The sequence below is a fragment of the Psittacula echo genome (assembly GCF_963264785.1).
Source record: "Psittacula echo genome assembly, chromosome: 3".
In the NCBI taxonomy this organism is placed as follows: domain Eukaryota; kingdom Metazoa; phylum Chordata; class Aves; order Psittaciformes; family Psittacidae; genus Psittacula; species Psittacula echo.
In genome coordinates, this window is record NC_137736.1 from 100,030,450 (window position 1) to 100,046,544 (window position 16,095).

Consider the following 16,095-nt stretch of genomic DNA (forward strand, 5'->3'; position numbering starts at 1 on the left):
CTATGAATGTGGCTGTTGGTCACAGAATAGAAGACTATTGCTAACCATCTAGGAAGAGTTCTGTACACCCAACAGTCTGCTAGGAAACATATCATTGCTGCAAGACGTCATTTCCAGTCCCTGCCCTATGACACAATGAATGCAGGACTTGTTTCATGGAGCAGCATCAAAGACACTTGGAAGGTTTTCCAGACATTTTTATGAACACTGTCACCTTCATTTAGAGATGGACAAGGTGTTTTGAAAGAAACTGTTAGGAACAAGGACTGAGCTAACATCATTGTAATAATGCATTAATGAAAAGATTTTTGAATGTGTTCATTGGCAATCCATCTTTGTTCCCACTGAAGTCAACACTAAAGCTCACACTGGCAGCAGCTATGCCAACGTGAAGCGAATCTGATCATACCAGAAAATTACACTTAGGATCTTGGGTGCTTGGGAATGGAGATCTCCAGAAGAATTTATATTCTGTATCACATTCAAGTTTCTTTTTCTGTAAAACTTATATTCACAAACTCTTCAGTTGCTCAAGCTTTTGCTTGTTAGTTTTGGGTTCAGTTTGGTTTTGGGTTTCTTTGGTGAGGGTTTTTGGTTTGTTTTTTGTTTTTTGTTTTTTTTTTTTTTTATTTGGTTTTTGTTGTTGTGGTGGTGGGGTTTTGTTTTGATTTTGGGGGGGTGTCTTATGGTTTTTCTTCTTTTTTTTAATTAAATCTTCTCTCTCTGCTTTCATTCCACAAAGAGAGAAGTAAAAAGATACTTCTGAGTTTCAGCATGGACTTGTTTCTTCATGATTTAGATGAATTTTCTCCTTTTGCTTTGAGAACAAAAGCTGATGATACATTTCCTCCTGCTGAAAATGTGGAAGGTAAGTGGTATCTGGATGATGGAAAAATATTTATATAAACAGGTCCCTGGGTTCCACATTCCTGATATGAACTTCTAAATATTCACCGCTTGATCCACAGCTGAAGGGAGCAAGGAAATTCATAAATAAAGATTAAAAAAAGACCTTTTTCATAAGAAAAGAAAGATAATGCCACAATGTGTGTCTGCAGATATGTGTGGATGGGGGATACAAGGAAAGACTGATATTATGGTAAGAGAGGAAACGAAAAGGAAAAAAAGACACACTGGATGATGTGCAGCCCTGTTTCTCATCCTTGTTTTGGGAGCAGGGGCTGTTGCTACTATCATCTTGAGGAAAAATCACAGGGGACCAATGTTTATATAAGCATTGTTGATGCCAGATTAAGCCACTTAATGTAGGGACATCATCACACAATGTAAGGAACTGTCACTCTAAGTTCCCTCTGTAGTCAAGGGATAAAGTCAGGCACCTTATCCTAGAGATCTCCAGGGATGCTCCAGGGATGCTCCAGGGATGCCCTCTCCCCACTGACTATACGGGGGTCCTCAGCTGACCAAACTCTTAACTTCTGTGCTTCAATTTCTGACAGATTTGTGACTCCAGGATGCCAGATTTCTGCTTTAGTCTCAACCCCTTCCCTTAGGAAACAGTACTGATGAAGGTCACAAAGCCCTAGTCTCAGTGTCCTGAAGTACACATATCACTTTGGGAATGCTGACTAAGCTGGTTTTCATTTCCAGGTATATTAACACATGCATCAAGTCAACAATGTGGTGTTCCTTGATTTCCAACATTAGAAAAGAAAGACTCTGAAAAACAAATTAAAAATCAGTCTATCTATCTATCTGCATCGATTTCACAGTAGGCTGGGGCAATATGTACCAGGTAAGGAGCCAGCTTATAGACTTATTTCTCTAAAATAAAGGTTTAGTTCCCTGGTCAACTGAAGTATACTGCCCTACTGTTTTGTCAAACACAATGTAGGAAAGAAATGCACAGCTGAATCTTCTGTCTTTAGCTCAAAGCTTCTCTGAATAAACAGAATCAGAAATAAGCTACAAGCTTTCCGTAAAGGAGCATAACAAGACAAAAGAGAGACATTAAGACCAGGGAGAGGATTGTGAGTGGCATAAGTGGTGCTGAAACAGAAAAAGCCTTCCTGAAGGTGTTGGATGCCTTTCTTCTCCTTGTACCTTCAGAAATATTTATCTATGATAAACTGGTCCCAGAGCATCGGTCAATTAATAAATTTATTTTTATTTTTCACAAAGCAAAATATCTGATTTGTAGAAACTTGTCAAACTTTTCCATGGAGTGATTTTTTTGGGAAAACAGAAAATAGTTTTGTTTTCAGGTTTTCAAGGAAATCTGAACTATTTCAATGAACCTTCATTTTACTTTGCCTGCAGAAATGTTTTTGTTACACCTCTCATCAAAAAAGTGAATAAAAAATGTGGCTAGCTGGTTTATTCTGGTAAGGAAAGAGACATCAGCTAACGCAGTAGTTTGGCATATTTCTATGAAGCAGGCTAAAAGCTATTTTTTTCAGTTCTTGTGACAATGTGCACATATGTTGTCTTATTCTCAGTGAATGCAACATTATCAAAGTAAAAGCAACAGGTTCATTTTGGTGTGCTAAGGGAGAACCATGTAGCATCATAAAGAAATGAAATCTGCCCGCATGAAACTAGGTACTGTCACATGCAACCTAGCATTGATCAAATTAATTTTAATTTCCCAAAATAAATATAAAAGCAAAACATAAGAAAACCTTAGTAATCATTTTTAAATTGCTCTCTAACGCCAAATTTCTGCCCACAACAAGGTTTTATGGAGGTTGTACGAAGTCCAGAAAACAAGTTTCATGAAAATGTTGCCAGAAAAAGATCCTGAACATAATAATGCAAACATGTTTTTTATTGCTATACAAAACTTCATTGTGTAGAGCTGGAGGCTACCTCAGTGACTTCTGAGACAATGCTTTCTTCATTACAAATATTCTCATGAACACAGAAAAGCAATAGTTATAGTTCATGTGGCTTGGTAGAAATGGCAGTAACTTGGCTGTCTCAGCCTATTGAAATTCTGTGGCTGACCAAATTGCAGGTTTTTTTAATAATTGCGAGTTTAAGAGTTCAAAAAGAAGCTGAAGACAGTCCCAAAAAACCAGACTGAACTGTAGCACATCTGGGAATGTATATAAACACATACTGTATATTAATCCTGTCATGTTCTAGATCCATGATCCTTAAAACCGAGATCTTGTCTTTGGCCAGTGTACTATATATATATGCGTGTGTACGTATAAGCACTAGTGGTGGTAGTAGACAGCCATCAACAGTTCATATCTAATATCTGAGAAGCTATCATTTTGCAAAGAATGAACTTTCTCTTCCTCTTCATCATCTTTCCAAACATCAAAGTCCCATCTGACACCATCTATCAAAGATGTGTTGCATTTTTTTCACTTCACACACTTCTCTGGAAAGCTAACTGCAAACCATTCTTGTCTCCTCCTCCGGCTGTATGAGTAACAGCAGCAATTATGTAACTGCTGAAAAATCAGCCTCTTTTCAGGACAAAATGTACAGAAAACAACTGAAAGAAACCAAAGGAGATCCAGGATATGTATTTTTCCTGAGCAGATAACCCAACTCACCATATAAATGGAAGTTAAGCAAAAGCTTAACTACAGTCGGAAGAAAATAAACTCACTGCATATCATGGTCTGGCTGCATTTGGACTAGAAAACCTCTCCCACCAAATCCAAACTCTTCAATCCTTGCATAAATCAATGACATCATCTTTTGTGACTCACTGCCTACAGTATTTATATTCAGCAGGCTGTCTCCCTCGTGGGAAAGTGTCTGTACTGCTGAGACCCATAACTCATTCTGATCTTTGTATAGGAGGTAAAGAGGATGTTCTTTCACCTTGCCTTAATTTCACACACTTTGCACAATATCCCAGTAGGATTTCTTTTCTCAATTTCACAACAATGTTGGACAGTTGTTTGTCTCCTGAGAAGCTTCATCTTGTGCTGTCTAAGGAATGGCATAAAGAAGAACATACGTGAGTGTGCTCATGTCCTGGTGTATGACATGAATTATCGTGGTAGACTGTTTTAATGTGATACACTCAGATAATACGAAGGCTGAAAGATAAGCATTTACTAAACATGAGATGGCAGTGATGCATGCAATATTCATTTTGCTTCAGTCTGCGAAAGACTGATGATGCACTCTTTCATTACATGCTCATACGACCTTTCCCTAATACTCTTACACACTTTTGCTATGTTTTCCCATTATCTAAGCTGGTCACCCCAGGCTCCCTTTATAGTCAATAAGAAGAAACAGGCATTTCTGCAGTGCAATTCATCTCATCTTAAAATAGACATCTAAAGTATGAAAGCTGAATCACATTTGAGAAGTACCCTTCAGTCATTTACCTGTACAAAATAGAGTCATTTGCCTTGATTTACCTCATAGACCCTGCATGGATGGCAAGATAAAGGACAATCCAACTCATCCATCTCTCTTTAAACTTCAAGGCTGTAATGTGTGTTATCTCTCAAACATTTCTGGTAGATGAAAAACCCTCCAAACTGGCAGAGAAAATTGTAAGCAATTTTCCTCATTTCTGTAAATCATTGAATGCACCTTATTATCTTTATGAAATGCTCCATTTTCTGAATTTGTATCCATTCTTGTTTCCCACTTTGGGCTGTTAAACTTTTGCAGCACAAGGAATGCTACATGCTTCTCTCCTCCTTTGCAGTCTTCGTTAAAAATTTCCATTGTCACTTTACTGTTAAAGAACTCTGGCAACGGACTCTAGGTTACCTGATTTAAAAACAGTCACAGCTTCATATTGTAGCCTAATGGCTTAAGTAAATTATTCTTCATCCTGCCATTTTTAAAAGTTTATTGCTGAAACACCTTTTCTCTTCTTCCTGTGGCTCAAACTGCATTTCTGCTGCTACTTAGCTCATCAGCAGGACTATTGGATATAAAATACACCATGTAAGGAACAACTATAACTAGATTTAATAATGATTTATATTCTTTCAACTTTGTAAATCTCAAAAAATATTAGTCAAGGCATAATGATTCCAGATTTTACACCAGAAGAACATCTGGCTCAGAATTTCATCCAGAGTAAAAACGGTTCGTACTGTGAAGCTTCTGTGTGTGTATGCTGGTAGGGGGTGGAAAGTGCAAGAAAATGGGTGTTTTCTGAAATGGAGGCACCAGGCAATTTCATGATTATATTATTGAAAGCTGGAAAAGCAAGTCTTGTCTCCCACACCCAACATGAAATTATAAACCCAAAATTAACGATGTTCATCTGACCCTTTAAATGCTATCTCAATTATTTTCTGTCTGTGTTATTTATCTGTCACTACATACAGGCACCAGCTGCATAACCACAGCTATTTGGATATGATCAAGTTAAAGCCATAGGACTAAGAGTAGCAACCATTAATTTCTACTATGATACCCACTGCCCACAACAATGTGATGCTCACAGTAATACATACACACATACAGAAAATAAATCCTGATCTTCAAATGAACAGCCAGTGCTGTCTCTTTGCAAGTGGATAGGTCTTAAACGCCATCCAAGATCTCAGATCTCAGGCACTTTTAAGCAAATCATGTATTGAAACCAACACAGAGCATTTCTAGATGCACAGAGATATGGCTCACAAGTAGCTTAGGCTTTGTTCATAAAGCCACTTCTAGCTTTGATTGCCCTGGTAAAGGGAATACCATTCCCAGCCTGCCCAAGAAGTGTGTCACTACCCTACCTACTGGTTTAATCTCCAAGGTGTCATGCTCATGTAACTGCTCCCCATCTATTTCATCCAAAGCCTGGCATGTAGAAACGCACTGTCATTTCAGAAGAAAAAAAAAAAGGGAGAGGTAGGAGGAGCCCAGAGTTGAAAAACTGAAGTATTTTGTATTATGAATCCCTGCATATGACTACACTTCTTCAGAAGGTGTCCTGTAATCACAGGTTTCCTTAAAGTAAGACTATTTGGGCACACCTGCTCAGGTACAGTACACGTGAGGTAGCACTTCTGAAGTGTCTACAGTCTGGGTCTGAATGGGGGCTACATGTCACTGCTTAGTTTTGCACAGGCATGCTGATGCCCAGCAAAGCCTATCTGTAAGAAGACTGATTAGATCTAGCCAGCTGGAAGTGTCACTTTGGCATCAGAGGGAAGACCTGGGACATAGTAGAATACATATACATGCCCTTTTCATGTCTTTTCATCAAACCCAGGTGAAAGACCCTGTCACCTGCAGGAAAAGTCCTCACAGGGCTTACCCTGGCGTTGGAAATGATTGCCTCTTTCCCTCAGAGAGAGGCTACAGGCAGATATGCCACAATCTGAATTCTTGGTATGACAGCAAGATCTGCCAGGAACAGCTAGGATAGATGTCAGTGCTCTCTCAGCCATAGCGAAGTAAGAAACTGTCTTTGGTTACAGTGCCAGTCTACTTGCATAAGTAACATCATCATATACAGCATAGGTCATAAGTGTGTTTTTGACTCCTGCCTTGGTTCTGAAAAATACAGAGGATAATGACTTAAGGTGACATACAGGGAAAATCATCCAATCTAGTTCTCTCAGAAAATGACTCTGTCAGTGATATGGCTGAACACAGGAGGACTAGAAAGCAGGGTATAGCATTCTCTAAACTTCCTGATTCTATAAAATCAATTTCTCAGAAACAATAAAGAAATTGATTCAATCCCTATTAAAAGGTCTTTAGAGTGGTGGGCTGAGGGGACATGCAGGAGTTTCTTTGTGCTTTCTCCAGAAGGTACAGTTCTTCAAACACAAACACAAGTGGAAAAAGAAACCATGTGAGAAAAGAAAATGTAGTCCTCTAGCTTTATCTCTTTAGAAAGCCTTATCTCTTTATGCTTGTTTATCCTAAGCACTTTCAACTGAATGCAGAGCTCTCTTCTCTTCCACTATTGATAAAGAAGATCCATAGATGCTTTGGATAAGCTTCGTAAAAAAACTAGGCAGAAGGCCACAGTCATTCCCCAGAGCATGTGTGTAGCCTCTGTCCCTCTCTGTCCCTCTGCATCTTCTGCACTTCAGCAGCTTACAGAGGGCTCAGACAAGACCCTGCTCCTGGTGTGTCAGATGCTACAAAAACCTCCCTAAGAGTCAGTCTCTGGTCCAGAGGGAGCAGGGAAAAGCTGAGAACGTAAAAAAGAGGAGTGGTTAACACTGAGGTTTCAAAAACAGGTTTTGGATACCCAGTCTGAAATACTTCAGAGGAACTGACCACGAAGTATTGTAAGTTGAATACCTAAAATCACTTGAAGTTTTGATGAGCCTTGACCTATACCACCATGTTATGATAAATAATATTTTCCTCTACACAGACAACATTCAGGATTGAATGCTCATTTCTTAGTGTCCTGTTATCTACCTAGCAAATATCCTGACAGAGACAGGTTCTGTCATGGTTGCTTTCTTGATCTGAGATATGAATGGCATAAAGCGATCAGTAGTAAATGCAGGTATGTTCCCAGCGCAGATACTGAGGCTGATCTAATTTGCAGCCCTTTTCTCATGGCCCTGTAAGCATCATCAAAGCAGCATACAAACTGCAGAGGAAGGGACAGAGGTATATTCAGACTGTCCACAGTGTGATTAAGTATGTGACTCCTTTCCAGTTATGATCAAGAGCACTGCATTTGAGCAGCTCTGGGTAGCAGGCAGGGTGAATTGCTCTATCCATACATGTTGGAAAGAAAAGATTTGCAATTCGTTTCACCTGCCTTTGGATTGCTGGAAGTCATGCATGTAGTCAGAGCTAATTGCCTAGAGCCCTTTTATAGACTGTGAGAGAAAGGTATTTTCAGAAAGTGATTCATCCTACTCATCCAACCTCCAAGATGAATAACCTGCATGAATGGCTGTCAGCCTCTGGTGACTGCACAGGGAGCCAAAGCATGGCTTATACTAGATACGTAAGTCTTTAGCCGGTAAGAGTCATTCCAGTCAGAGTTACATAGGTTGAATATGAGCCCATGTACTCTGTCCAGAAGACTTCACATGTATGCATTTCTTTATATCTAATACAAAATGCTTAAATAAGTCAGTCCTCTTTTCCTTCATCCTCTTGTGTCTTGACCACATCTATCATTAATTATTTTCTTCCTGTTCACCTGATATTAATGCAATAAGGCAGCATTGAATAAATTGAATTATAGTGGGGGAAAAAGGAGGAATAAAACACACGGTGTGCAAACCAATTTCAGAGGCTGAGAGCAGAAAATCAGAGCACAGGCAGAACAGCCTGAGTGTTTCTGGCGAGCTTGCAGGCACAACACAAGTAAACATCTGAAAGACAAAACTACTATCAGCTCAGCATAGAAAGCAAGCTGCCAGGTCCACAAGAAAAATGAGTGTGAGGCCCAACCTAAGCACATGTGTGTATGCTGAGGAGAGCCAGAAAATCTCTACAAATGTCACTATCTACTCTGGTTTGACATACAGGCCCCAGAGGCCAAGAACTTGACTCTTGGACCTTTTTTTGCAAACTGTGACATCTCCGACTCACATCAAGAGCTTTCTATATGTTTTGGCTCAATATCTGCTCCCAGTTATGTTGGTGGAAGGAACTTCAGATTCACACCAACCTAACAGAGTTTATTTTGCCATCTGTCTGTGTTTAGTCTTCATATTAATAATTAAGGCAAGCAATGCAGATTGGGATGGAAATTCTTTCCTGAGGAAGAAAGCTGTGTGCCATGCAAACTACCTAGCAGCCGCTGAATCTGTTTCAAAAATTACTAGTAAGAAAGCTCACTACTCATTTTTCCACAAGTATTGGCATTGCTAGGATGTCCATTGCCATGGGCCTGTTATTTAAAATTTCTGCTGAACAAGAGCACACTCAAAAAGTAATGGGCTCAGTTAACAACATGCTGTGAACTTCGTGAGGGTTTTTTGAGCTATAAATGTACTTTCTGTGGTCTGTTAATAAAATCATCCTTCCTGTCAAAGAAACAGGGCTGCGGAGAGGCAAGTCGCATGAGTTTCCCCTCATGGAGTTTTTCCCAGCTCACGCCACAGTTCAGGCTTAATTGCACAGGGGCCCCTTCACTGGCTCAGGAAACCCTTCCAGTCAAGGCCACCTCCCTCAAAAGGACCACTGGCATTAGTGTGCCCTTGGCTCGTGGCTTTCCTCCATTCAACAGACGGGTAGTGGGTCACCTCCAGGCCAAGTGGATCTCTGTCAGCCATTCGCCTCTTTCTAGCACAAGTCTGTTTTATGATATGCCACACATGAAAACCCAGAGGGAAAATGTGAACCTGGCAATAGGTAAATGTGTTATTAACCTCATGGACAAATGCATCTGTCACCACCAGGGTGGGATGACTTTGCCTCTTTCTGAGTTGTTTTGTGATTTACACTGAGCACAAACCACTCAACTTCTATAGCGATATGACTCAGCACTGAATTTTGGCACAGGCTGCTCAGAATTAATTATAATTGTGAAGTGCAGAGCTGTGGGGGCCCCACTTCTATTGATAAACCTCCTTACCACATAATCACATTTTAACCCTCGTTGGCCCCATTACAAAAGTCCCCATCCAGGACCAGTCCTTCTCTTCTGGAGAATAAAATACTTACTGGAGTTTTTCCCCAGGTTTCTCTACCAAAGTTCTATATAATAAGAGATTTCAGACAGGAATTGATAAATCCATACTAAAAGGGAGGGTAAACATTAACATATTATACCTTGTGGAATAAAAAGGGAAAACCAGAGCTCTTGAAACGCTAGTTAAAATGTAATGGCAAGCCTCTAAAGAAAACAGCAATGCCCTCATTTCTGCGTGCATTTATTTTTTCAATAGCTCTGCTCATTTTGACCTACAGTCCTAAATTCTTCACATCAGTAATTCAAGTTTCCATAAAGAAAACATGGTAAATTTTGAAGCAAGATTGTAATTAAAGACAGTTACAAGAAAATAATCTCTGAGTAATTTGAATCCTTTTAGAACCAATATGGCTAAACTATTGACCGAATAAAGAGGGGAAATTAATGGATCTCGTATCAGACTTGAGTGAAAGACAACTGTTTTGTTTTGGAAAACCGCACAGCAATTGGCATTTTAATCTGAGTTACAAAGCTTGCTATTGAAATTTTTCAAAGTCTTACCTCATATTTTCATCTTAAACAGTGATGCTGAAGGAAGCTTACCATGGTTTGGCTGTCTGCTTGCAGCTTCTGCAAGGCAGGTGCTCTTGTCTCTTTGCAGCAACCAAGTCGCTTCTGCTTCTTGCTGTTCTGGCACACCAGAATAGAAACTTCATTTCTTTTTTTATAATACAGCAGGTTTGATTGTCTAGAGCCCATGGTACACAGGACTCAGGGATCCACAGAAAAATATAACCCCCAGCATTTGACTTTCACATATCCTTTCCCAGGAGAACAGGGCGTACTGCTCTGAAGAAAACAAAGGAAGAAGTTATTTTTGTTGGGCCGAGTGTTTCAAGGTGAAAACTTGAAGCTGCTCAGGAGATGTTGGGGGTGGGAGGTGGTGGTGTTATTTGTAACAGAGCAGCCTCACTTTTGAAATCTATAGATTTTACTCACTTCTTTAAGTGCTGCTGTTAAGGTAGCTCAGATGCTCTCTGCCTGTATGGGTCTCAGGGTATGTCTAACCAGCCAAGTGCAGTCCATTGCCTCAGCTGACCAGGTACTCTCCACAAGTTGCATGACAACTGCATCTTGCAAGCCCCACTGATCTTTGTCACCATAAGGCACCATACCACTTGAGAAGAAGAAACCAAATGCTGTGTTTAAAAAGGCAATACTTGCACTGAATCTCTTAATCCTGAGATCTTTTATTGGTTATTCTATTTCTTCCCATCCTCTGCTTCCCTTCAGCCCCCTAAAGTCAACAGACAAACTCCAGACCTGCCAGAGTGAAGGGAATCAGACTCTGATCTTTTGTATCTCACTTCAGGGTAAAATAAGTCTGAGATCTTCTTCTAAGGAATGGGAAGTGTGGTGGGATGTTTCCATAACAGATTGTCTGTGGAAAATACCATGTTGTCATGTGCAAGTATCCCCCGGCATACAGGTACTTTTGCAAGAGCACTTGGACATACTTGTGTGAAAATAAGAGCAGCAGCATTTCTCAAGTTCACTTGACATTCACAGAAGTCCTGGATCTGTGAGTAATTGCACTTCCAGGAACATTACCAACAAATCTTTAGGGCCCGGGTTACATGGGAGCATCAGTAACAACCACCAGCCCTGCAGGAAGAGAGCAGGAAGGGCTGCAGAAATCTGACAGACGTGTGGGACAATTCTTTCGTTCAGAATTACGCCACTCAAGGTCTTAAAGTTACTGGGCTTAGAGGCAGACAGACTGGGCTAATTCTGGACTTCTTGTGAGTCTAATTTAATTCCTGGAAGTGGAGCTGTGTCCGCTCAAGCTTGGCTCCAGACCAGCTTTTCCAAAAGCAGTCAGGCACCAGTGCAATTGTCAGAGTCACTTAACTCCCACTGATGCTAGTTACGTGCCTTTTGAAAATCCCACTAAGGGCAACTGCAAATCTGGCCCCTAGTACGCTCACTTCAGTTTATTCAGCTGTAATCACAGGTCAGCTCTGCTCACACTGGAGCCCTTCCACTGAACTGCTCACTTTCCTGGCACTCCAAAGACCTATATCACTGGGGGGGAGGGGAGGCAAAAAATTAATTCTGCTTATTGGAAACTGAAAAGTGAAGCTATTAAAGGGTAAGAATGTGATGCATCAGTTCTCCACAGTGAAGTGATAGTAAAGCAAGCTCCAACTTAGGAACAGCACAGAGTGATTTATTGTTGATCAATCCACTTCTCCCTTTGCTGTTCCCCATACAGCTTACCTGGAGACGATGGTACTGTTTGTCAGTAAAAAAGGGTGCAGTGTCATACACCAAACCACAAGCAAGCCCAGACTAAGAGCCTGTTTGTGAGCAGTCCCAGCTCCGATGTTATACCAAGGCCTTACTAATGCAGGGAACCTCATTAATCTCAACAGTTTGGGGCCATAGAGCTACCTAAATTAATGAAAGCTCCTATCGCTGATGTGGAGTTATAACCAGTGCAAAGACATATTCCTGGTTTTTATTTTTTTCCACTGTAGATGAGTATTTTGGCATTAAAAAAAATACACAAAAACCCTCTAGAAGTTTAGAATGTGTGCACTAAGTATAAACATACCCCTGGAAGCCACAGCAGCAGCTGATGCAGGAGCAGGTTAGCTTTTGACTAACTGAAATGCTTGGATTAACAAATTCTGGAATAACAGCAATACAGATCCCAAGAAGCTGGAAACCTCATCTATTGATTCTCCTGGGCCTTGGAAGGAACTTCAGCATCAGGTCAGAAACTCTTAGCTCAGGCCTATCTCCAGATTGAACATCTGAATCTTCAAATCCTTTGCTTATTGTTTTTAATCCATCTTCATATATTCTATGCCTGAGTGCATTGTTTCTGGCAATGACATTACTTTGTCCATTTGTTTTCAGACACAGTCAGGGGCAAGGGGTCAGCATCTCAAACATGATTTACTGAGATCTCAGTGTCCTCTATGGTGTCATGGTTATTTAATTCTTAAGGAAACCATCTCCCTAGAAGAATAAACTCATTTAAAGGACTAATGTTAATTGGAAACTGCCGAACAAAATGCTTGTGAATTAAGGAGCCTAGGAGTGAATAACAGATACACACATTGACCATTTGTTGATGAAGCCGGACAAAACACTTCCCTTTCCCTTTCATCCCGTTCTCTTGCTGACCAGAGAACTAGGAAGGCTGCAGAATAGCTAGGAATGAACTGCCACCGTGTGGCCAAGGAACAGTTTTAGCTACCTTCCTAGAAATCTCCTTCAAGAGGTGTTGCACTGAGACAAATGACAGTCCCCAGCACTTACAAGTGAAAGTTTTCTGCTCGATCACACATTTCATATCTGTGGTACTTGCAGTTCGTCCCTAGCAGTGGCCATAGGCTTGTTGCTGAGGTCTTGCTCCCTTCTCAGTCTCACTTTAATAAAAGGGTAGAACATATCTCTTAATTCCATAAATTCTTCCTATATTTTCTCTAATAGATCACCTCCTCTTCTGACAGGGGTCAGGGTATCATAATCATGGAGCCATTCAAGTGATGATCCCAGGTCTTGCCTTAAAAAAGAGAAGATAACTTTTTAATATGACAAGCCTGTTTGTTAGTAGAAAACTTATGACCTTGCACTGAATTATTGCTGGTCAAGTAAGGCCCTACCCTCTGCTTTTCAGCTTGGTCTGAAGCAGCTTGGTTTATATGTTCTGACTTGCCCTCAAAATCCTTTTAAAAGAACACGTTTTTCTAGCTGTTAAACTCAAGATGTCATGAGTCATTCCACTGACTTGATGCAACTTGGTTCCACTTTACCATGGGCATAACTCAGAGCTACAGGTCCAAAAGGTGGCAAAAGCCCCCTAAACACACCATGTGGTGACTGGCCAGTTTCATGCTGCTTTCATCTCCTTGTGGACCACTCTATCATGAAAACATAACAGGCGCTCTCCAGAATTAGGCCAAGCAGAAGTACAAACTGGACCTACAGCTGCGAAGATTTTGAGGACATCCACTAGATGTTAATCCAGTATTTTTAGACATCCCATTCAATCTGGAGCATCAGAGAACTGTCCATCTTTCCTATGCATTATCTTGGAGGCCTTTCTGCATTACTTACGGTAGTGCTGACACCTTCTGCCTTCACTGTAACTTTATGGCACTGCAATATTCAAACCAGAGTGTACATCTTGTCCAGCTGCCAACTTTCCATTAGCTGCCTATTTCTTCTGTTTCTGCCACAAATGCTTACAATTCCAGCTCACTTATGTGTATCATGATTACACTGAGTTGCTGCACACAAAAGGACAAAATGATTTTGACTCCTCCAGGACTTGATATCTTCAACAGGCTTCATATCTCTTCAGTTACTGGATTCTTGTACACAGTGTCTTTAATTTCTTAAGGACAGCTGTGGATGTGGCATCACAGAAATTCGTAGCCAGAGCCTGTTTAGAGCTACTGCTCAGCAATGACAGTAGCTAAAAGAACCTGAAATACCCCAGTACTTCAGCTGACCCGGATTTGAAACGACAAAATAAGAGAAACCTTCCTAAAGATCTTGCTCATTACTCCAATGCACTCTTGGAAAGACCTTTTGGGATCAGTGCTGCAGGGAATGCTCACACACAGTGGCCTTGATTGATATTGCTCCTAGTTGATGCTCTTTATTATCAGGGCCTGGGAGCCTGGGGGCATGACTGAAAGAGCTCACTAATAATCTCTGCAAGGGATCTAGGTCATGAAGAGCTCTGCTGGTCATGAATAATTCTTCTGTACAATTTACATTGTCAGAGCACCTATAGTAGGTGCTTAATTAAGTAGTGCTTAATTTCAACTTTGCAATGTCTGAAAATAACTGCATGTTTCAGGAAGGTCATTTAGAGACCCTACCCAAAGTAAATAGGGTCCCTTTAGTGTCCACGCAGAGAGGTCTGCCTCCAAAGCTCTTGGGGAAATAATTCAGGGAAGCCAAGGAGAATCAGCTGCTCCTGGAAACGTGGAAAACTGCCTAGGGTGAGTCGGTGTTAGGTAGGAACATGATTCCCTCTCAGAGCATACAGAGGGCGCTGCCATTCACAATAAACCCTTCTCTGAGGACACAGACAGCATAGAGGATGGAAATGCTTACCTTTTCTCTCTCCTGCTCATTTTATGTTCAACTGCCATTTTCTCACACAGGTAACACAACACCTGGCTTCTGGGCCTCAGCTCCCCCAGCCTTCACCTCCCCAGAGAGTGGCCTAAGATTCTAGGACCATTCTCCACAGCTCTATTGGAGCTGAAACATGTCCAGTGAGGAGAATACAAGGGTTAAAATGCTAGAATGAGAAAGAAGATGTCTACATTTATGGGGTAGGAGGCAGAAAATGTTCTCAGAGAAAAACTGCTTTATTTTACTTGCTTAATTAAAATTTACCAAGATTATAGCACACTTGAAATGACCTTTAGGAAAAGGAGAAAAAAAATCCCAAACAAACCGATCACAGAATTCAAATTGAAATTACACCTCTTATTTTCCTCCTCTGTCTCTTATTCATAAAAGCAAACACGTTTCATCCTACAGTGTGTGTGTTGGACAGCAGGGGGACCCTCACCCTCTGTCACAGCCAGAGGACCAGAGATACCTGTTTTACAAGGACAGACAGAAATCACAGGAAAGGTCAAACATGCTGAAGCAGTTTGGTTCTGCACATCACGGTGCATCCTTAAAACTCTAGCAAAAGATCAGCTACTCCAATGCATATAACCTTGGCACTATGAACATGAAGCACAGCCCAGGGCAGAACACCACTGGAATCCTTTTCTTCTTCTTTCATCAGTATTTTAATTATTCACACTCCTAATTTTGTGACAGCAACTCAAAAAGACAGTGAAGTTTTCTGTCAGAATCCATCCTTGTTACAGGTTCTAGTAGAAAAAGGTGACCATACACTCAGTAAAAATGTTCCTTGGCAACTTCAGATGAGATTCAGCTTGGAGAGGGGTTTCAGGGTGACAAGGTTGCCAAAAATATGCAGGTTTGAGCACTGGCACTCTCCTCTCAGACATAACACAGAGCCGCAACCTTGAGGCATGTCAGGAAACAAGGAGTGTGTTTGGAACGTGCTGTGCTCTGGCTATCTGACCTGGCCAAGTGGCCTTGAATGATCATGTCAAAGGTACAGCATTTTTGACGACAGTTATGATGTTCAGTTCAGAGCAGTCAGGGCAGGACTGGGGACGTACAAAGGCAGCAACACTGTACAGAGAATACAGACTAATCATGAGAAGCACCAACAGCAGGAAAACAAAATGTAGACCTTCATTTAATCTCTTCATGAATATATATTAATGTTGTTGGTTAAACGGGTCATTTTCAAGAGGATACAGACTAGACAAAGAGCAGTAAAAGTACCTCCAGAATTAAAGTGCTACAGAAACAATTCCTCCCCTTCATGAACACCACCAGAAAAAAAGCAGAATGCTTTAATCTAAATAGAGATGCCGGCTCTGCATTCAGAAACATATGGTTTTTTTGGCACTCTCCTATCTCATGACAGAAAGTGTCCTAGATCAGTGAGATCTGAG